This window comes from Stegodyphus dumicola, chromosome 8, assembly GCF_044657685.1.
Source record: "Stegodyphus dumicola isolate Sdum_Otavi_A_Nest chromosome 8, ASM4465768v1".
Lineage (NCBI taxonomy): Eukaryota > Metazoa > Arthropoda > Arachnida > Araneae > Eresidae > Stegodyphus > Stegodyphus dumicola.
Genome location: NC_140775.1, coordinates 145,178,397 through 145,202,879, shown reverse-complemented (window position 1 = coordinate 145,202,879; position 24,483 = coordinate 145,178,397). Strand labels below are relative to the sequence as shown.

Sequence of the window (24,483 nt, the reverse complement as noted above, 5' to 3'; positions counted from 1 at the left end):
ATTTATCGATTTGGTAATTCATCGAGATTACTCCAACTCGGAAAACGGAATTCAATTTCGAATAAACAGGGTTTAACAATTCAAGATTTTGGACTCCATTTGTCATCATTATTAATCGTCTTTGGGAATGCAAATTTCATGAAATATTCTGAAACGGTTTTGAGAATTTCGCTGTCAAGACTTGTCTCGACACGAGTTTAATATTGAGATTTATGTGCACACTTTTGTTAAGAACCGCCTGTCTACTGGCTTTCATGTCATGAAAAGGGCGGTGTTTGCTGTCAAACTGAAGAACTCACAGGTTTGTTTCAAATTCCCTTTCAGTTAAACATGTATTCATTTTACTCGTTGAATCTATTGGAGGAACTGATTGCTTAATGGTTGACCATTTTGTGCACAAAACTTCCATCTATAACGCTGCTTTGTAATAATAATTTTACATAATTTTTTCTTGAAACCGGATGTAAGTACCATTATTTTAAAGTAACCTGCGTTGCACTAATGATATTATTCTTCAAGCTTCAAAGTGGTTTCTTATGAATAACACACTTAGGCTAACAATCTGTAACTTAGAAAAAGAACCTTGGCATGAAATAAGCTTATTTCTGCTGGCATGCTGGTAATTAGTAATCGAGCAAATTTATTGTTTTCTCTCAAGCAGTAATTTTTAAATTTCTTTTAATTAGAGAAACGTTTTTGCTCTATTTTCTACTTTATTAACGTGAATTTTTCTTTTTCTTTTAAAACGAAATTTGAGAAAAAGACAATCTACGTTGCTGTAAGCAGTCATTCCACTCAGTCCGTTAATGATCAACAAATTTCCTCCAACGCTTCTTTTTCTGTTTGTTATGCTGAACTTCATTGAAATAAGCAAATAACAGTTGAGGAAAGTTCGGACCCTGAAATTGATAACTGAATTTTTTCCGAGAAGAAGGTAAGGTATATTTGAAAGGTGTAATTTTCGCTTATTCTGAATGGTATATAAACCAGTCACATGATACAGGTATATCCCGTAATTCTGGACACTTTCTAAAAAGCCGTATGAAAATTTGGCTTAATGGTATTTGCACATAAAGTTTTTTCACAGAAGCGGTTTGTTTTTTGACACAAGGTAAACTTTAAACCCTTTGACACATTTTGGGGATAACTATTTTTATTACTCAACCTAGAACTATCAACCACAAATTTTCCCTTTTATCTAGCTCCTTAACCAATTCTACAAATTTCAACGAGAAATTTTTTGCCTTACATTTATATTACGCCTCTTTATCAAGTGTTTAACATATTTTATCAGATACCACTAATTGTTTAAATGTTTCAAAGTTGGTTTAATTTCTAAGTTTCAAATAATAATCCCAACTTGTAGTTAATCTAGACGAGAATTGCAGATAAGTTCCATATGTCATTCGTTGTGTCTTCCTAAAATGTTCTAAATAAATTTGGGGGCAACGTTCGAATTCTCTTAGTACTATTTGCTTTAACCTTTGAATAACCACCCAGTCCGTCATCTTTAATCTATATAATAACATTTGTGGCTTTTCCCCTAACAAATTTAGAACAATTTTCTATTTAAATTTCTCTGAAACATTGTTAGAAATAAACGCCATTTCTAAAGATGAAAAGAAATAACCCTAAACTTCCGGTATATTTGGAATTTTAATTGTTAACGTGAGTACACTTTTAATAAGAGAGTCTAGAGATTCTACACTATTCACGAGTTTTAGTTCTTATTTCTCTCTTTCCGCTTTTAATTTCTCAAAGTTCCAGCAATCGGCTCTCGTCGCTTTTTCTTTCGTCGATAATATTACTTGCTATATCTTCAACTAATACAGGGTCATTTTAATATCATTCGCTGTTTTTTATTAAATCAAATTCAATTATAGATTTCGCTTCTGAAATGTCTAAATTCAGTTCTACAGCAAGACGCTGATAATCTTCCTTTTTTTTGCACTTGTAAACATTTTGAAACTACATTTACAATTACACAATTATTATATTTAGGGACACGTACCTTCTTAATTAAGAGTAATACGGTTTTCTTTTCGTTATGCTTATCTTCGGATTTGATACACATTCTAAAAATTTGGCGCACACTCTTTCACTGTACCGGTATCTCCGGCAATTCAAGGACAAACAATGGGCCCGTCAATAGCTCAGTTAAACTCATATTTAAATAAAACCACTTTACACAAGAACACCAGCACAATGGACTGCATCAATAATTTATTATTTACTCAGGCATCAGCATAACTAACTTCTCTCGGCGGCGTCTCAGAATACACTCAAATAACTCAACAGAAGCGGCCACGAGGTGACGCTACAAAACAAGCATCGGCATCATCTCTTGCCACATTTAGAGCACACAATATTACACATTTTTCGCACGTGGCGCCTCTGGCGTCAACATGGAGTAAGCCTGATGTCACAAAAGTGAAACCAAGGAAATAATAATAATAAAGAACAATAATTGTGAGACATATTTTTAAAAACATATCACTGAATTTGAAAGCAAATAGCAACATCTACAGGCTTAGAAAAGTTGTCTTTAGGCATAATTTGCATAAAATACCATTGAAACTTCCACTGGTCTTCCAGGTTTCACCATGTACATTTGTGTTGTAGTTACCATTTACACATTTTCATGTGCCTAGATTTAATTAAATCTGAAAGAATTATTTGCAGGCCTTGTGATTTTTCTATATACTAAGTAGAAAATCTTTTATGTTAAATATTAAAATTAGAATGGAAGACTTATAAACGATGATGAATAGCTGATGATGTTCAATGATGAATATAGACACCGCCGATTAGACTATAAACAAAATCAACTAGAAGTCAATTTATGACAACGGCCATGATGAGTCCTGGCGTCATAACCGTGAGATTTCATGGCTTCATTTTCATTGAACATGACATACACTGGAGGCTTACTAAATGTATTTTAACCTCCTTGGATTCAATGCAAAATGCTGTTTCGAGATTAACATCCCATCCGAAACTGACATCCCCTTTTAGACTAATAATAAGTTTGTCAACAATGCGTGTAACAGAGGGATATTTTAAGTGCTAAATTCCCATTTTATCCGAGGATGATGTTCAATGATGAATGTAAGACAACGCCGATTAGAATGTAAACAAAATCAACCAGAATTCCGCTTATGACAGCGACCATGAAGAGTCCTAGCCTCATACCGTTAGGTTTCATGTCTTCATTTTCATTGAGCATGACATACGGGAAAGGCTTACTCCATTTGTTCTAACCTTCTTGGATTCAATGCAAAATGCTGTTTCGAGATTAACATCTCGTTCGGAACTGTCGTCCCTTTTTGGACTAATAAGTTTGTCAACAACGAGGGATATTTTAATTGCTATAAATACCCGTTTTGCACATATTGCTAACAGTATACTTCAAACATTTTTAGATTTATGATATGAAATTCAATTCAGGGCTACATACCGACAATCCAAATGCATCTATATTTATACATAGAGAGAATTTAACCATATTTATGTACATTTTCACCTTATTTATTTTAAAATTAATAAGATACATTATATTAGATTGTATTCTATAAAAATCTGATGTAGTAGTATTTAATTACTATAGACAAATTACTCTTTTAAAGCCTTCAAAACTACAACATAGCATTCTACATAATTTTACAGAGTTTTGGTTTAAATATAACCCATTGTTAATACAATGCATTTGTACGAAACCCTCATTAATATTTGAATACCTTGCGACATAAACTGAGACCCTCAACTAATTACATTCTGTAACTCGCAGTGATAGTTTATCATTCGGGAATGGAGAGATTAAAAATTAAATTAGTGCGTACTTAGAGATCAGGTCAACTGCAACAGCGTATTAATATGAGATATCATTTGCGTGAAAATGAAATTAGCTACGTTTCTCAGGCTGAAGAGAGGTGGGCAACTTGAAGGTCTCTTCCCATCAATAATATAACTGAGACACCAAATAATGCATAAGGCAATTTCTCGATAGTGATGTACTACAAATTCCTTGATATCTGGTAATTAGTATACCGGCTAAAATTTGATTTTCATTTTTTTAAATATTATATTAAATATTATACATTAGTAAACAAGTAAGGGTTTCTATATTCTTTTGTTTTTTGATTTAAACAGGACTTTAATTTCTATTTGAAATAATAATGCATGACGGTTGTGAAAAACTTTCATAAGCTGACAAAGATGACACTTTTAAGATGATTTCCAGTTCAATCAAGTCAAATCCTAAATCAGTCAAAATCAATGGCCTCGAATCTCATCTTACATTTAATACTCTGAATGTGTTGCTGGCCCCTTGCAGCTTAGCCTCACCAGTGGCCAAGTGGTTAACACCGTTGAGTACAGATAGTTTGACCTTGTTTGGTTTCGAACCCAGGCGAATGGGCTGGCCGAGATACGCCGCACCCTGGATGGAAGAGAGTTACATGAAATACGTTCGTGGGGTGAACTCACTTAAGTGTTTTGTGGAACATAACTTGATAAGGTTCATAAATTCAAATAACTCAGTGAGTAAAAACAGCATCTTTCCGCGGAAGGAAAGTTTGAATTAATATTCCTTAAGGAGAACAAATTGTTATGCTTATCTAAAAGAAAAACAAAAGGCAATCCTTTAATGCATTATTAAAGCGCGTAAGTACTGCCAGCTTAAATTACTTTTTAAAAGGCAGTAAAAGAATTTCTTTAAAGATAATGTCATTAAAAATATTCTTCAAAGTATGAAAACATAAAACCTATATAAGTAGTTAAGAGTCCTTTAGCTTTATTTTATGAAAATTGGTTTAAAATCTCTTCATTAAAAATCGTCTGCGGTTATTGGATCTTGCGCAGAAGCGGAGAAATAAATTTCTTCATAAAAAAGAGAATTATTGGTTAATAAACTTCAAAAGCATACAATGAAAGTGAACTTTCTTCAAATCATTTTGTAATCTGTATCAGAGAATTTAACAGTTTTAATTTAATGTTGTTGCCTATAATTTTCTTGTTCTCTACAAAAAAAAAGTAAAATAATTGCAAGCATCTAAGTCCATAACTTTTCCCTGTAGCCTCTTAATACTGAACTAAAGCTTGGATTCTTTTATTTCAAAAAGAACATAGCATGAAATATATCTGTAATTATTTTTGTATTTTATCTATTTACTTTTTGATATTGCTAATAGCTTATCATCCTATTGTACTGCAAAGGGGACTGTTAGGTTTCAAAATGTTTTTGTACCTTATTTTATCCTTCTCTGTAGGCGTCGCTGTCTTCGCGCCATATGTTTTACTGCTTACGTATTTTCATTTTTGTCTTATGTTTGTGGCAACACATGTAAAAAGACGACTAGAATTTGATATTTCATGAAAATGTCAGCATGTGGAAAATTCTGATAGTGCATAAAAGTCTAAAACTTATGCCGTTTTGCGTCCTTATTTATCATGTCAAGTGTTTCCAGGTAACTCCCCACCAACCATGGGGCTCACCACCAACCATGGAGCCACCAGTGAGGGGTATTTAAAGCCGAAAGTTCATTTGTAGTATTCTGTTAAAGTTACTTGGTTTAAGAACAAATCGAAATATGTATTTTTATTTTATAAATGAAAAATTATTAAGGAAGATTTAGTTGTATTCAAATTGCTTTCTTGTAAAATTCATTATCAAGCTCCGGTTTCTATTATAGTTTTTTAAATATATATTTAAACTTTGCACGACATTTGTACGAAATAATTTTATTCTTTAGAGTCAAATAAAGATGATAAAATGTAAATCATCTATTCCATTAATGTATCAAATGTAAGTCAAATCAAGCAAATTGGAAGATTTGCTAGAACCTTCAGACGATGGTTTACCATAAAAAAATTAGAGAAAAGTCTTGCATTAAAAACACGATTAGGCAAGCATTCTGATAATTCCCAAATATTTTTATAATTTTCTGAAATTATTACGAATTCTTTAATAAGTTTTGCAGCAGAGGAAAATACACTTTGAAGATATTGCAATTTTTGAATATCAGTGCCTTTAATTCTGGGATCTGAATGAGGTCTTCTTGTACTCCCTTAAATGCTTGTCCAAATATACTACTTCAAGAAATTCTTTTCTTCTCTATGTATGCTCTTAGGAAGAATTGTTCTACTGAAAGGCTGTCAGTGCAGTCGTTACGTCCATTTATATACCCAGATCGGAATTTATCAGACGTAATGCCTTCTAGTGAAATCAATTGAAAGTAATAAAAGGTTTACGTTGAAGCCATCCATCAACTTGGATACTGAGGTTAAATAATTTTATTGCTGTTGGCTTCGCGTCATTTTCCAAATTTAATTTTGTCTCTTCTAGAGACGGAAAACAATGGCTGTCTAGAAACAGTTATTTTTAGTATTTGTGTGATTCTTCTTGGCCAGTGAATTATGTAACAAGTTAAATATATTGGCCTTTTCTTCAGAGCGAATTGTACCTTATTGTACGGGGTGTTTGTAAATGAATGGCGAGGTTCTAAAAATTAATAATAAATCGATGTATTACTTTATGTGTGCAAATCTTACAGCATAAGCAGAGGTAGCTGTATAAGGTTTTCATTCATTAATCGCAGTCTTTCAGTATGTGCACCCTTTGTCGCACGACACACATCTACATCATAATCAAATTCTTTCCATACTCGGTATAGCATGTTCGCTGTAACGGCATGCAGTGCATGCTTTATCTGACCAAAACTTTCTCATCAAAGGTGCAGGCACTGGCGGTACATAAACTCGATCTTTAACAAATCCCCAAAGAAAGAAATCGCATGGTGTTAAATCCATTGAAAGGAGTGGCGAGAATAGAAGGTAGTTTACGGTTGAAACACGTACAATCCAGCGTTGGTGAAGAACACAACTCAGAAGCTCTCGCACATTCCTGTGAAAATGGCGCAGAGCACTGTCCATTTGCAAAATGAAATCATCATAATTGGTGTTAAACTAGGGTAACAACCAAGTTTCCAGTATGTCCTAGAAATGAGTCACAGATCACAGTTTCTTGTTTAAAAAAATGGGCCGAGCACTTCCTCGTGCGACATCACACAGAAAACTGCACTGAAACCACAGATTTGGACGCCTCAAAACAAAGCATACAGAAAGCCTTTTCCTGATGTGGCGCCATCTTGGAAACTAACGCTGTGACTGCGCAGTAAACATGACAAGCAAACATCAGATAGTGCATGAGAAACTTGGATAGTTACCAATGCTTGTGGTGTAGTTTTTACCACGCGTCAGGTAATGCATTGTTTTTAAAATCGCACTTTTCATTTATAAACACCCTGTATACTAATTAGAGCGCAGTTTTTTCTCCAGGGATTAATAGCAGCACTCTTGAATTTAAGAACCCTCGAAGAATACAAATAGTAAAATATGATTGCCTTATATTTTATGAAACTTACACAGGATTCATGAAAATATATACACGTATATTTAAGCCTTTTTCGTTAATTTTGTGCAATATGAAGTAACATTATTTTGTTTAACTCAAAAAACACACTTTATTGTTTTCAGTTCCATTTAAAAAAGTCACTAATGTGCTTCGCAAAACGTTTTGTTTTTCCATATATGAAATAAAATAAATATTTGAGGACGGTATGTATTTAAAAACAGAACCGGACTTTTTCTTTGGTAAAGATACATTTTAGTTGCTAGGTGCATTAGCCCGCCTTGTTGGAATAGTGATACAAATTTTTCATTTAAAAAAGTATAAATTCAAGTTTGATTGCATTTAACATGATAAAAGGAACTACCATTCTTTATTTCAATTGCCGATCTTGAGAAAATAACTCTAGTTTCCCATTAAGATTTTGACAGAGATATAGAATACTTTTTCCTCTGACAATCTGTTTGATTTTGAACCTTAAGAGTAACAATAATCTAATTCCGTTTTTTAAATGTTTTCTCACTAATATGGTGAAAAAGAAATTTCTCTGTGCGTCAATACAATACAACTCATTGAACGCTGAAAAAATGGTATTACTAACTCTTCTCATTCTTCATCTCCTCTGTTTAAATATTCATTTTAGGTATCTTGTTCCAGTCAGTTTTTCAGCTGCTCACAGTTTTGATATCATTGATGGCAACTCAGTTTACATATTCCTCGACAGCGGTGTCGAGAGTTTAAGCCTCTTAGACTGTAACTACAATTGCATCATCCTTTCAGTCTCAACTCATTTTAGCTGATTCTTGGATTTCAAAAACCATTTTCTGATCTTACTTGAGTCCAAGTAGAATAATATTGGTAGCCTCAAATACGAACATCTTTCCCTGGCTATTACCTGCAGTAATATTTTGAAAGGCAATTTTAATTAATTTCTTCCTGTACAACTTTTTGAAATACTTGATTATGCCTAGTTCTGAAGGTTTCAGTCAACTCAGCCGTTAGATTGCAAGAACTGTTGAGATATTCCGCAAAGCTTTTCGGTTGCGGATGGGCGGTACATTTATCGACGAAAAGTAAAATTTTGCAGTTTTTTTGTTATCATAATTTTTGTCTACTTTCTTGTGTCTTTCTGAGAAAATGTCCGCGGTCATTCAGCACTTCTTTTCATCCATTGCATGAAGGTAAAGTTTGAACACGTTTGAAATGTCTTGGTTTTTATAACTTTACCATTACCTTTGTGTTTGCATAGAATAAAATAGCGATGGGATCTTTATTTTCATTGCTTCCATTATCTTAATCGCATTTAAAGACGAAGATTTTGCACAGATGTCAAAAAAAAGGGGTGGAAGTAGGTTGTTTCATCAATGTTTGAAAGTCTGCCCATTTTGTTAGATGAGTTCTTGAACCAGTCATCCTCAGATTCATCTGGGATAACTTTGAATTTTTCACCAATGACAGACAAGTGATTCCGCAATGTAATTCAAATCTAAAGCTAGCGAGATGAAAAATAGTACACGCGATTCTCATTTAGTTGCAATGTTCTTTTATTCGCTTTCTATATTAGCGTAGGATCATTTACTGAAATATTTATTTGATCCACCGCAGAGTGAAGAACTTCAACGAAAGGTACGAAGCTTTGAGGAATCTTTCGCCTCTTACACGTAGTTTCTTTTAATAGGATTTTTTCAAGTTGTGGTTCGTTCTTCTATTGCTTTTCTCTTCGAAACAATTGTTTTCAGAAATGAAACATTGATCTTATTATTTGCTGATCCCATATTCTTATCCATAATTTTCATTTAAATTTCAGTTTCACTTTCATTGAGAATGCGTTTAGCTTCCTAGACATTTTATCAAGAGTTAGATTTAAATAAGAACTTGAAGAATAAAAGCAGTCAAGTTATAACATGATTAGCAAATGACAAAACGAGGATTTTTCTCCCATCAGCAAATTGGTTGTCTTCTATCCGTTCAAGCATCCCATTTCCCTCCGCTAACCGTATTTTAACCTCCATACCAATTTGCAAAATCCCACACCCCTTTACTCATCCGTCTAGTATTTCGTTTTTTTCCAAACGATATTGCTTTAGACCTGTTATGTCAGAAAATCTTAGATTTTTTATATAAATTCTGAAATATCATTTTCCCAAATTTAAGTTGCAGCTTTATTTTAGCTACAAACCCTATTGGTTGCAACATTCTGAGAATAATCCTATTAACATAAAAATTTTAGATACATTTCTAGTCGAATGTTGTCTCAAACCTACGGCAGAAGGTGTCGTTCTTGTAATTTTTTTATTCCATTTTGCATCTTTCTGAGTCTGATCAAGAGCAAAACGTGAAATCTTTTTTTAATTTATTTCGTGTCCTAAGTACATTCATTAAGAGTTAATTATTCTACTGCATCTATTTATGAAAGCTTAACAAGATTACAAAATGCAAATTTTATGTACCATATATCCAGTTTTTATGAGAAAATTTTAATGCTTCGTAATTTTTATTTTGTGTCTCATTTAAGTAGTAACAAACCACTCCAGACATGCAAAATTTAATTTTCCGTTATCTCTACAAGCACCATTTGTTTTTATTAGTCGTCTTTATGCAGCCGTCAGATGCTATTATTTTCCCCTTTCAACCCACAGACCACGTTATATTTGGTTTAATTATATGTCTTAAAATATCTTCGGAATTTGCATATTCCTCAAAGTTCAAAACTCTGTTATTACTTCCGGTGGAAACATTCTTCTTCTTAATTAATTACTTTACAAAACTAATTATTTTCGTACTTGATTGACGCAATGTCTCATCTTTCGTAAATTATGTTAAGAGATGCGAGATTAAAAATAACGTCACTGCACTTTCATATTATACATTGTTAGGGTTCTGTTTATGCCCGAAAAGCGTTATCGTTAATATGAAAAATCCTGTTATTTTATCCTGACTAATTCTGATGCAGAATTTACAAAACAGACAGTATCAAACTTAGAGAATGTGTACCAATTAACCATGCATCGTGGTGACCAAGCGTTGCTTTTGTTGTTACTTACTGAAGAAACTACATGGAGTGTACTATAAATGCATTTTAAACATTCAGCTTTTAGAAAATTCTTAACGTGTTCAGATGACAGAACTAAAGCTTGCCTTTAATTTATAGTAAAGACTGCGAGTTCTCGGCAGAACTGAGATCGTTTACGTTCAATCAATAAAAGTCAATCCCTTTTTACTTCCTTGTACAAAGTAAAGGAAGTATTGTATTCGCGAAAATTTTAGGGTGTCATATTTCAACTAAAATATCCATTTTGACGGCTATCGAATGCAGATTTAAACAAACCTTTTACTTCCTTGTACGAAGTAAAAAGGAAATATTGTAATCGCGAAAAGATTCAGGCAGTATATTTCAACGAAAATATCCATTTTGACCGCTATCGAATGCAGATTTAAACAAACCTTTTACTTCCTTGTACGAAGTAAAAAGGAAGTATTGTAATCGCGAAAAGATTCAGGCAGTATATTTCAACGAAAATATCCATTTTGACCGCTATTGAATGCAATTTAACGATGTTTTTGCGTGACATCTGTACGTAAGGTCAGAATAAAAGACTCGTTTCCTCCAAAAAAATTATAAAACTGCTTTAAAATAAATTCTGAAGAGAATTTTTCGTGGCGTCTGTACGAACGTATGTACGTACGTATCTCGCATAACTCAAAAACGAGTAGCCTCAGAACGTTGAAATTTTGTATATAGGACCACTATAACATGTAGACGTGCACCTCGTATTTTGGTTGCAATCAGCCACGCCAAACGTATATAAATATATTTTTATATATATTGACTCTGTTACCCGGCTCAATGATCTCAGTTCCTTTACTCTCATATGTTTGTAAATTGTGCAGATTTTGCTTTAAAAATGATTCAATTGTGTTGTTCTTATCTTCCGGTTAAGGGTTTTATGCCTTTAGCAAATCTGTATGCAATATATTTAGAGTTATCAACAATTTAAAAGTTTTTTAAGTGCGGCTAAGCCTAATAATTTTTTTGATGGCGGCCATTGCTTGCTTACATTTGAAACAGCAGAATAGTGGATTTGTTGCCAATCTAGAGAAACTTAGCTTCGCAACGACAAAGATAACGCCTTCATTTATTATTGCGAATTAAATTATGCTTAATCCTTTCTGGAATTGTTTCGAGGAAATAAGTATTTAAGATTTACTTCGTAATTTTTAATACAGATATTTTGAGTTTTTATGTATTTTTGCCTTGTCGCGAAGTGAGAACTGAATTAATTAAATGAGAAATACTCAATCGTCTGTGAAAAACTGTTTCTTTTTTGTTTTGTTTGCTTAATTTCTTTTATACGTCGTTCTAGCTTTATTATAGTATTTGAATAGAACATGTGGCAACGATTAGGTAATTCTTTAAATGATATAAATTTTGTACATTCTGAGTTATAATATGAACGAAATATAATACTGTTAAGTGAACCTAGCGCCGGAGTGTCGCTATGGCAAACAAATAAAGTGAATTTTAAAGAGTGCATTTATTCTATTGTGGTTTATGCGCTGTCGACGAAGTAGATTTAATTCAATCCAATAAGTTTAAATGAAATGTAAGAAAAAATGCGTATAGTTTAATATTCCGTACAAGGAAGTCATGTGGTGTACACATCAGATTTTTTTTATTATATTAGACTTGTATATAAATCACACTTTTCGTACTTGACAAGTTCAACCAACACTTGTGTCGAAGTGTCTTACAGTAAATTTCAGAATTTAAATTTAGTAATCAAATTCTGCACAATTTAGTTAACGCATAGTTGATTCAAACCTCTCATCGGTGTAACAATTTAAATTTCGGCAGCTATAACTGCTATTTAAATTTCGGCAACTAATGTCAGTACCCCCGAAGAATTACAGTATTAATAGAACTAACGAAACCTAGTAACGCTGCCTCAAGAAGCAGAAATACGCTTTGTCTCATAATCCAAAAAAAAAACTTCGGTTTAAATGCTCTCAAACTAAATTATGGTAAGAAAATGGAAAGGAGTTGACAATAAAGATGTCAATAATTGATGAATTAAAATAATAATAGTAACCTTACACAGTAATTTTGCTTTTTCCTAGCTTGGTTAGAAGCAGACATGTTTTTCTTCTAATGACAATTGCTGCTTTGTAAAGCGTTTTCATAAACCCTCCCACTGTGAAATCCGTACATATGCTTAGCCCGATAGAATAAAAGTTGGATGTATAAATAATGAAAAGAAACCTAGGGTTAAAGTTTATACTTGCGACTACTTCTTTTAGAACAATTTGTTTCTATAAAATTACATACAAGTATAACATTTGCATTAAGTAATGTTATTTTTCTGCCACAATTATTTTCTATTATGAAAAACTAGATATGTTATCATGAATAATTAATGCGATGTAAAAAAATATAAGTTCCAAGTAAAATAATTTTTAATAACACGCACTGATGCATAACAAGCTAAAACATAAAAAAAAATATTTTAAGACATGCAGTTCTAAAAAAATAGCGCAGAATACAATTCCCCCAAAAAATTGATTCCTCGAAGTTATACTCTTCTCTTACACCCAAGCTCTGTGAAAAAATTAAGGAAAACATATCTCTAGGTGGTTTGGAAGAAATACTGATGCTTGGAGTGCTCGGCTTTACTTAATTTCCGCTTTACATTATTACCCTCCCTTCGTCGAATAAATTGGTTCTCAAAGAAAAAGACAAAAACAACAGCCTGGAGTTAGAATGGAGCTATTAATCAGAAAGCTGAAGTATAAAAGGGAAAAAGAAAGTTTCCCAAATTTTAAAAAATAATATCGATGAGGTTAGAAAGGCTTAAATGAGACTTTTTCCTAGGCCGAAGAGAAATATTAGTTAATGTTGATATTACTCGAAGTTATTAACAATTTTCATTAACAGTGGTATGTACGAAGGTTTTCAGCATTAATTCATCGCATAATGAAATAACTATAACTTTTAGCAAATACCTCCATATGATAAATTGCAGCAACCAATTGTATTTGATTTGATAAGTTATTCCATTAATTCTTTAAACGTATCTTGATTACAATTTAACACACCTTGAATTGCTACAGTCGCAATCGGAGATCAGCTTTTATTAATATCTATATAATGTTATGCATGTAAAATAAAATATGCATATTAAAAGTTAACATTTTTATCCATACTTATGTATTCATAAAGAGCGGAAAAACCGCTGCATGAGCCTTCATGAAAGTCTAAATCTTTATAGAAGTGTAGAACTGCAAAGTATTGCTGTGTACTGAAGATATCCGTCTATAAAATAATTTCTGTAATTAAATTATATATTATGGTAATAATGATTTCTTCAGACAGTTAAAAACTTTCTATGATTTGAAAAAATCAAAAATGCATCTTTTATGTTAAGTGAAACCAATAAAGTGTTTTTAATAATTTGCCGCTTGTTCCGATTTCTAGGTCCAAACTTTCCTTCCTTGTATTACCATCATATTATCTAGATCAGAGCTTCTTAAACATTTTTCAGTTGCGACCTCTTTGTATGACTTGAGATTTTTTTTTTTTGCGACCCCAGGAACTTATAATATTTCCGAAAATTTTGTGGGCCCATTGCGCAAATCCGGCACATGCGTGGATCAATTTTTTCACTTTTACTATAATATACTATTGCAGTGTTAGGTCATTAACTCTAATTTCTAATGTTAAGACATAAAACAATGCGAAAATTTTAAATAAGTAACAGACGAAATGACAGTGTCACTTGCAAAGCAAATAAAATGAACATTTATATTATAATAAAAAATATGTCGAAACGTTTTCGTTTTTTCTTTGTCTGTATTGTCTTATCTTTATCTATTTTCAGGTACACTCTGTAAAAATGTTTGGTAATTGCAAAATTATTATAGTAAGTTAAAGAAATATTAAAACTGTTAAAAACATTTGCTATAGAAATAGGCATCCAGTGTAAATCCTACTTATGTGATTTTTTTCCTATGGCGCTAGATATGTTTTAGGATTTATTTTGGTCTTTTAATGTAAGCTCTAACATAAAGAAAATAATTCTCATTAGTAGATATGAAGGTCACTCAATTCTTGATATATTCGAATGATTCATCAGTTGATATATTCGACTGAATACTGTATAATTAGCCGATGATTTTGTTGACCATGACATATTCTTTTAAAGACATCTTACGAAAAAGTAGCTGAATAGCCTTAAAAAAGACAACTTTCAATTCAAACAGGATCTTAAGCTGAGTATGAATTGTATCTCTGCAAAATTTCAGATTTCGTTGAAGAAATTAACTAATTTTAACTCTTTTCCTGTTGACTAAAATTTCTCTTATGCAGCTGCTGCCGTTAGGAACATTCTTAGCACCTTCACTCTTCGTCTGACACAAACATTCACCTTCACTGAATGATTAATTAACCTTAGTTTTAAACTACTGAATTAACTTACCTTAACCCTAACCTTAATTTTAACTACTGAATGATTTCAGAGTATCTGTATATTTCTCACCGCTTAATCTCTTGCCTCGAAACCGTTAATTTGTTCGGTTAATTTGTTTGAGGCAAGTAATGTCTTTGTACTTTTGCTCTGATTTGAACATAAGAGATTGCAATAGTAGAAAATTTACCTGAGTGCTGCATTTGCACATAATCGTTTTCATACAAATTCCATTAAACAACAAACATTAATTCGTAAGCAGGAACTTATATTACCTCTTTCATTTTTTTGTTTTTGATATGAGCATAGGTTAAAACTTTGATTTTATGCATTATATTTTTATTAACCAAAAGATATTAGTTAATATATTTCTATTTTCATATACTTCTTTTTATTGTGCATTCATTCAGCTTTTATTATTTCATATTTTTAAAATATTTCTTATACCTACCATTTTAACCTATTATATTGAATAGGTACGTTCAACTGTATTTGCCATCATATCATTATCTGAAAACATTTCTGTACATCTTAAAATCTGTTCAAACCATTACGAAAATGTATGGGTAAATTAAAGAGTTCAGGTGCAAAATAGCAGAGACATTTGGAATTGTCACCAAGAAAATAATTTCTTTCTCATGATCTTCTTGGGAACTTAAAAGTCAAGAGAGCAAACTCTTGACCACTTAGATGACATGAATTCAGTTTTCTATAACAATAACAATTATTTGCAAATATTGTAAAGAATAAATCAAATAATTAAAAGCCTTAATTGTTATCATGACAGTTTTTATAAATTTTTAGTATTCCGTCTTAATAAACTGAAACTATTTTGAATAACTTAATAATATCGATATTTTTAAAGCAAATATTTACCGAATTAAGCAACATAAAATGAACGATAGTTGCAACTGAAATTACGAAATCAAATTTCAGAAGAGGATTTGTTTTACTGCTGCAAAATATAAAGTTCCTGCGTAAGAATTTTCAGTGTATATTTTAAGTTATTTAAAAAATATGAAAACCATTTATTAATCCAATACGTACTATTAGTTGTTATTTCAAAATGTAAGAAACAAACTTTATGCTAACAGTTTAACTTCTAAACATTTGCCAAATCGAATTTCAACGCTCAGAACTAGAAATAAAAGTTTATTAGTTCAACTTGCTCTTTGAATTCTCTTCGTAACGAAATTTGATAGTAATTCAAAACTTAGCTGATATTTGCGAAAAAATAATGCAACGCTTATTTGATATCGCTGCAGAGATTTAACAAAAAAAAAACAACAAATTTTCAATTACTGTAAAATTAATTTGTTTTTAACGATCTCTCCGTTACTATCTCTCACTGAAGCTGATTAAAACATTCCTTTTTTATTGATCATCATTAGTGAATAGGTCCTCGTTATCCTGATGAGCGGTTTCAATTAATTATCGTGCAGATAGAGTTTTTTCGCTGTGTTTTCTGGGATGCATAATCATTTTGGAGGTTATTTGAGAACATTCAAAGCATTAATTGAGGTACCTATGCAAAATTAAAAATAAAAGTTACGTACTGATATTGCATGTTTACCTTTGGGAAAATGTATTTTTATATCGTGGATATTATATAAAGCAGCAGGAGCTGTCAAAACCGTCAAAATGATTACAAGTGTAACAAAGAACGTTTCTCTGCGACACTAAAGTAGAACATGGAGTATAGCAAATGAAAGTAGTTGTGATGTGGGTAGTCTTTTAATAGAGAGTGGGATATTTCTTCTGTTTAAAAGCCATGTTCCAAAATACTTAACTTGGGACACTGTATACATTTAATTGAATGTATACATGTTATATTCAAAAGTAAGATATATAGCTCAGGAATTTAATTTCTAATTTTCTTTCTAGAGATTCGTAAAGATTTGTTAATAAGAGAAAACTTTTAATTCCAGTAAAGGACCTTTTAATACAAAATATTAAATGTAGCTCTCAAAACGTACTTTTAAAATTTTTGTTATTCATTATGTATCCCTATTTTTTACTTCCTTGTACGAAGTAAAAAGAAAGTATTGTAATCGCGAAAAGTTTCAGGCATTATATTTCAACGAAAATATCCATTTTGACCGATATTGAATGCCATTTAATGTTGTTTTTGCGTGACATCTGTACGTAAGGACAGTTTAAAAGTTTCTTTTCCACAAAAAAACATTATAAAACTGATTTAAAATGAATTTTGAAGAGAATTTTTCATGGCGTCTGTACGAACGTACGTATCTCGCATAACTCAAAAACGAGTAGCCTCCGAACGTTGAAATTTTGTATATAGGACTTCTATAACATGTAGATGTGAACCTCATATTTCGGTTTCAATCGGCCCTATCAAACGTATATAAATATATGTATATATATATATCCACTCTCTTACCCGGCAGTGATCTCAGTTTCTTTACTCTTATATGTTTGTAAATTGTGCATTTTTTGCTTTAAAAATGATTGAATTATGTTGTTCTTATCTTCCGGTTAAGGTGTTTATATCTTTAGTAAATCTGCGTACAATATTTGTAGAACTATCAACAATTTAAAAATTGTTTAAGTGCGGCTAAGCCTAATTATTTTTGCCATGGACAGCATGTTTGTTTACATTTGAAACTGGCAGAATAGCGGATTTGTTGCCAATCTAGAGAAACTAGGCTACACAACAACAAAGATAACACCTTCATTTATTATTGCGAATTAAATCATGCTTAATCCATTCTGTAATTTATTCGAAAAAATAAGTGTTTAAGATTTACTTCGTAATTTTTAATATAGATATTTTTGAGTTTTTATGCATTTTTGCCTTATCGCGAACTGAGAACTGAATTAATTGAATCAGAAATACTGAATCGTCTGAGAAAGACTGTTTTTTTTTATTATTATTTAGTTTGCTTAATTTCTTTTATACATCGCCCACCAGCGGCCGAGCGGTAAAGACGCTGAACACTGGTAGTTCGGTCCGAGGTTTGAATCCCGTGAATGGGCTGGCTGCATGGGCGTTTTCGTGGTTTTCCCCATGTGTAACGTATATACGAGCCAGTTTCCCTTAGAAAGTCCTCCACGAAGACATCCCTCCCTTTAGGCAGACAGCCCTCGTTTGCTTTGCCATAATTAAAGAATCCAATCCAATCCATCTTTTATACATCGTTTTAGATTTATTATAGTATTTGAATAGAACATGTGGCAACGATTAGATAATTCTTCAAATGATATAAATTTTGTGCCTTCTGAGTCCTGGTCTTAGAGCTCGTTTGATTGCTATACTGCTTGTGATATCTCGTGTCACGCCCTCCTTTTTATAAGTCCGAAACTCCTCCTACCAGGCCCTGAATTTACACTGTCACGTGCCCTCGCGGCATAAGTATCATCGAGCTGGATAACGTCGCGTGCTCACAGCGACATCCCGGCATAAATTGCATTTATTCATTGATTATAATATTATTGTTTAAAATCCTAATGTGATTGTATAGCAGTATTCTAGAGACTATTAGGATTAGGATTAGTTATAATATAAACGAAATGTAACGCCGTTAACTGAACCTAGCGCCAGAGTGCCGCTATGGTAAAAAAAAATATAGTGAATTTATTCTATTGTGGTTTATGCGCTGTCGATGAAGTAGATTTAATTCAATACAATAAAGTTTAAACGAAATGCAAGAAAAAATGCGTATAATTTAATATTTTGTACTTTTAAAGTCATGCGATGTAAACATCAGATTTGTTCTAATTCAGAAGTCAAACAACAAAAATCAGCGTTATATTTACAAAATTTCCACAGGACTAGTTTCGATGGTTTTACCGAACCACCATCTTCAGCTGCAAAACCGCAAATGAACAAGATAGGAAATAATGATTAGATAAGATAAGAAAGCCTGGACAAGAATAAGCAAGTGGCGCCATCTGTTGGTGAAACCAGAACTAAAACATAATTTCTTTAAAGGTTATGTTTTAGTTCTGATTTCACCAACAGATGGCGCCACTTGCTTATTCTTGTCCAGGCTTTCTTATCTTATCTAATCATTATTTCCTATCTTGTTCATTTGCGGTTTTGCAGCTGAAGATGGTGGTTCGGTAAAACCATCGAAACTAGTCCTGTGGAAATTTTGTAAATATAACGCTGATTTTTGTTGTTTGACTTCTGAATTAGTATTTATTCGGCGTGTTATTGTGTCTTAATCAGATTTGTTTTTTAAAGAAAATTAGTATTTTTTTTAAACCGGCTGTTGGAGTATTTTTTCATAAAACAATATTAACGTGTTTCGTCTCTAGTTTATTTAACATATTTTTATCTTGATCTTTTGTACGGTGAATGCTAACTGTAAATATGAAGTGCGATAGGAAGTGAGAATACGTTTATTATTATTATTATTATTATTATTATTATTATTATTAATAATTTCAATTTTATAACTGTCTTATACAAATATGCAAGATTTCGCTATGCTATTATGAATTAAAAAACCTTTTGACAATGACGAAAATGTGCTCTGAGACATAAAGATGGAAATTCAAAATGTAGTTTTCATTTCGTTCATTCAAACTCATTAAGGTATTATTTAAATAAACAAATTACAAATTCTACCCTTTTAAAGTATCGTTATGATGCCATTTAATAAAACTTTATGCTTTATAAAAATTAACTAACCGGTTCTTTTAGAAAGTCCTTCCTGAAGGCATCCCTGGCCTCATACAGATTCCACGTATGCTTCGCCATATTCAAATAACCTAACCTTTTGTCAAGTTGAGAAATAGTCTTAAAAGCTAGAATATTTATTTGAAAATTAATAGATAAAGAAACAAAAAGTATGAAAATAAAAATCATACATTTACTTCTTATAGCATATGCAATACTTTAACATATTTTCTGTTTTATTTTTTGACCTTGTGGCTTCTGTATATTTTATAGCTACTCAATTCACATATTCACTGCATATGAAGGTCTTAAAATGATTTACTTATAAGTAAAAAAACATAAGAAATTAATTTAGAATGAATTAATGATAACTACTTTGCATGTAGAGACATTATGTGTTAAGCTGGAGATGTGAAAAATGAGCGTTGCCCTCACCGGGACTCGAACCTCGGACCTCTCGAATACACGCCGAGCGTGCTGACCATTACACAACGAAGGCATGCTAAGAAGGCAGGAGAAATACCTTATATTCTCTCCCTTTCAAAGGGCAACTTGGGATTAGGGGACACAGTGGCCAAACCCTGGTGCTGGCGACTCATCATCCTAAGAAGGCAGGAGAAATGCTAAGAAGGCGGACTAAGAAGGCATGATAAGAAGGCGGGAGAAATACCTTATATCTGCTTTTGAGCTTTTCCTCTTTTACGCTTCATAGAATATCTATCATACAAGTCTATTCTTATACCTTTCGCATGGATTTCCGAGAAATATCAACTTGAAAACAAATTCTTTCTCTTTTAAAACAAATATATCCCATTTAGTGGTCAGAAATCTGAAGTGCTTTGTGATTAACAATAAAATTATGCTAAATTTTACATAAAGTTATAGATAACTTTATGCGAGAAGGAACCACTAAAAGATTTATTGACTTTATATTTTCATTAGAAATGCAGAAGAAAAATAATTTTCGCATAAAAAGCATAAAGCAGATATTTCAGTTTTATGAGTGCTATTTTGATTTATTTCTATTATTATAATTGCACTGTTAAGATTACCTCAAATAGAAGTCATCATTTTCTCTCTGGCATTTTTGAATTAGTACGGATGCACCCACAAAGAGGAAAATTAATGTCTGCAAAAATTTTATTTAAGGAATTTATTTATCAAACCAGTATTTTTAGCAAAATAAAGAATTAAAGTATTTCCGTCCTTATAATTCGGCATCCGGCATTCCGAATAAATCTTAGAAATAACATTCAGAAATTGATTATTGAGTTACATAGAAGAAAGTCACATAATATAAACTCATTGATTGGAAATGATTTTATTTGCAGAAATGTTTGCGCAGCCTGATACCTTTTAAGTCATTTTGGTTGTACGTTAAAATATAGTGGTTCATCATGAAAATAGTGGGTCATCCGGCAAGTTCTCCGGTTTTCTGAGGATAAATATAAACCAAACAGTATGAAGACATAAAAGAATTTCATCAAGTCACATAAGCTCTACTTTATTCTATGACTTTTTTCCATTTCTCCATCAGCTGAAAAATTCCTTTTTAAAACAGTCATTAGATTTATTCATCAAGTTATTAAGATGCTGTCTGACAAGCGCCAAAGAAATGAATTCCAGGCCGTACAAAGAATTTTGAAGTGATCTGAAAAGATTAAAATCCAAGGGTGTAAGTTCTATTGAATATGGGGAGGGGTAGATACAAAACATCCCAGCCATATTCAAGAAGTCTTTGACTGGCATTGATCGAAATGTGGGAGTCAAGCATTGTCATGATAGAAGACAACTGGGCAGCTCTGCGCATTTTGCTTCGATTTATGCTTCTAAAATTGCCTTTTTGGAAGAATATTTCCGAATTTATAGTCAGATGCAGTGACAACAGTTCATAGCATACAATTCCTTTGCAGTCTTCGGGGCCTGCCAAACGCCATCCTCCAACAAGATAATGCAAGACGATACGTTGCACATGTTCTCACCTCCCTCGATACACGTGGTTTTCCAGAGTAAAAGGCTAATTCTAAAAGCGTCAGTTCTTAACAGATTCAACAACGAAATATTTAAATTTTGTATGTGACTAAGTTTGAAATATTGGTTTTTGAGGCGGTTTCTGATGTTTATAGACTATAACAAGGATTGATATGTGGACAGTGCAAAAAATTTTGATTAATGGAATTTCTTTTCAGAAAGCAGTTCATATAACCTTACAGAATTCGTGTTCTAGGAAACAGAATTCTAAAAAAGGGTCATAGAATGTTGTAGAATTCGTGTTCTAGCGGCAATTAAGTTCTAGAACACAGCCAACTTGTAAAATTATTTCCGTAAATACGATACAGAAATATTTTTACTCCAATGAATATTTATGACAATTGGATTATAACCCTAAAGTAATAAATTTGCATGTGAATATTTTGATTAATATATTTTTAGCGTTTGAAAGCATATAAATTATTTGTATGAAAATGCTTCCGACACATATAACGAAAGTATAACTTAAAGAATATTACTCATTTGTAAATCGCAAAGGAATGACATTAAATGGGAAAACTTCAAATCGTGTTAATTTATTTTTCAAATTGAGTATTGAGTATAAACTTTTACGAAATGTAACTACAGGGACCGCGAACTGTAAAAAAAAATTTAGATATCGCAGTTTATAGCTACATCTTTATTTTTTAATTTAAAAATACCATCATATGATTATTTTCGCCATCTGAAGCATTTCTGTCCTTGAAATCGCATGCTTACGACCAATATTTGCCTCCTCGACATTTTATGTCAAGTGAGAGACACTAAAGGAGAAAATATTTCTGCTTACAGTGTGAAACCCAATCCGTTTACAGAACACAAAACCCATCTGAAAAGTTTTTGGAAAACAGTACTCTGTTATTTCACTACCACCTCTCCATTGGATTTTTTATTGTTCGTAATTTGACTTGTGAAAAAATTAGATCACTATGGTTAGATTTTATATTTTTTCTTTTTTTATATTTAATATCATAACCTCAGAATAAATATTTAGTGACAGATGATAATTTCATTTAATATTTGCTACATTTTATACTTGTTAAACAAGTTCATCCTTTTTAATATTTAGCGCATATTTAATTTATTTCATTTCAATAAATTTTTTTTTATTTGATTTTATTATACTTTTATTCTTTCGAAAAGGGTTGTCTCTAAGAGGTTACTTTTCAAGTTGTGCTCCAAATAGTGAAGGTTACCGGTTAAGAGTTAAATTTCAGCCACTTTAAATTTCAATGTCTTCACTTTTAGACTATTCAAGGAGTTCCTTTCTCTCCCTGCGCTTTCTATTACTTCTACAAAAAAGAAAGTTTTGAACGGATATTTCTTATCCGCCTACCTATTTGTATGCATGAACTACGTTCACATCCGAAAGCCACATGAGACTCACTCAAAACGTCACGTTTGACATTCAAAGTAGATTCCAATTTAACTTTTAAACTTAAGCTGTCCCAACTTGAACTCAGTCACAGCTGCATGCAGTTCCAGCGTTAAATTTAGGGTACAGTTTTATTTTGATAAGAACAGTGTCACAAATTGTAGCTTATATGTGCATATATATATTTTTTCAAGGAAAAAAGAATGTCTTAAATTTTATTAACTGTACTTCTAAAATATTTCAAATAAAATTCTGTTGAAAGAAGAAATTACGCGGGCTTATGAAAAATCAAATATTGTATTGGCTTTAAAGAAATATGACACCTTTTTCAATAAAATAATCTTCTGAAGTTTATACCTAGCCTACATGAATAGTCTACGTTTAAAATAATGCTAAGGTCACACTGCGTGGAGTTTTACTTTATAGCTATCTATTTGTAAAACAAATATTTAATAATGTAAAATGTAATAAAAAAATAATTAAATTTCTTTTACAAATTTTCCAGCATTTTTGGCAAAATTATGTGCTGGATGTATTTGCATACATGTATTTGCATACATCCAGCACATAATTATCATTATGAGTCAATATGCTTTATGTAAAATTTATTAACTGCATAGCAAGAATTCTGTTCTAATGTGAATGATTGTAGTCTTTTAAACTTTAGAAAATTCTAGAATATTAAGTATGTGAAAACGATTTTATGCTTTTATCTGATAATAGATTTGATCTTGGAAACTTCTTACTCGCTTTCATTCGTTTATGGCAGAGAGGCATGGGATTATCCAAAGCCGTTTCTTGTAAAAACCTCGATGCAGAAGTGGGGCCTTACTACTGTAAAGGGAAAGAAAAATGTGAAGGTATGAAAAGAGCATGTCAAATGTTGTCTTTTGTATGAATGCTATCTCGGACCCAGTTTTTTGAATGAATATGATCATGGACGATAAACAAATACATCCCATTTAGTGCTCAGAGTGCCACAGGAGCATGTTGGATGTTACGTGGACAATAGACCAACAGAGGTATATTATAAAGGCATGACAGGAAAACTGAAGATAACTGAAATTGAAAAAGCGGGACTTATTGGAAATCAAAGAGAATGATAATTATTGCTGCAGATTTGACAGAGGTGTTTGCAGCTCATAGGATGAGATTACAGAAGCGGATTCCAGTCTTGGGATTTGTGATAAATTTTGATACTTCGCACTCTGCGATTCATAAGGAAAATAATGGGAAAATGGAGTGAACTGGTGTGTTTAAAACCTTGCCTTCTAGAATGAATTACGATTCCTGTATCAAATGTTACTGGGAGGGAAAAATAAGTACAGAAATAAGAAACATTATCATATCGTTTGTACACCAGGCGAATCTCCACCATCCACTGCTAAAATAATTAGATCTTTAAACTGTTCTGCTAAATGTTTAGCAAAATTTTAGCGGAATGATCTATGCTAAACCTTATCTTTGAACCAGATACTGATACGGAAAAGCACTACCAGTAGCTAAACAATCTTCGGATGCTTTTCTGTCAGAACTAACCACTCTACTAGAAAAATGTCCTCGCTGG

At 32.1% G+C, this 24,483-nt stretch overlaps 1 protein-coding gene across 3 annotated transcripts in view; it reads left to right on the top strand.

Moving 5' to 3' along the window:
• LOC118187628 (synaptotagmin-15-like) overlaps positions 1-24,483 on the top strand; it is a 384,376-nt gene that overhangs the window by 291,092 nt on the left and 68,801 nt on the right. The gene's annotated exons all lie outside the window — the stretch shown is intronic.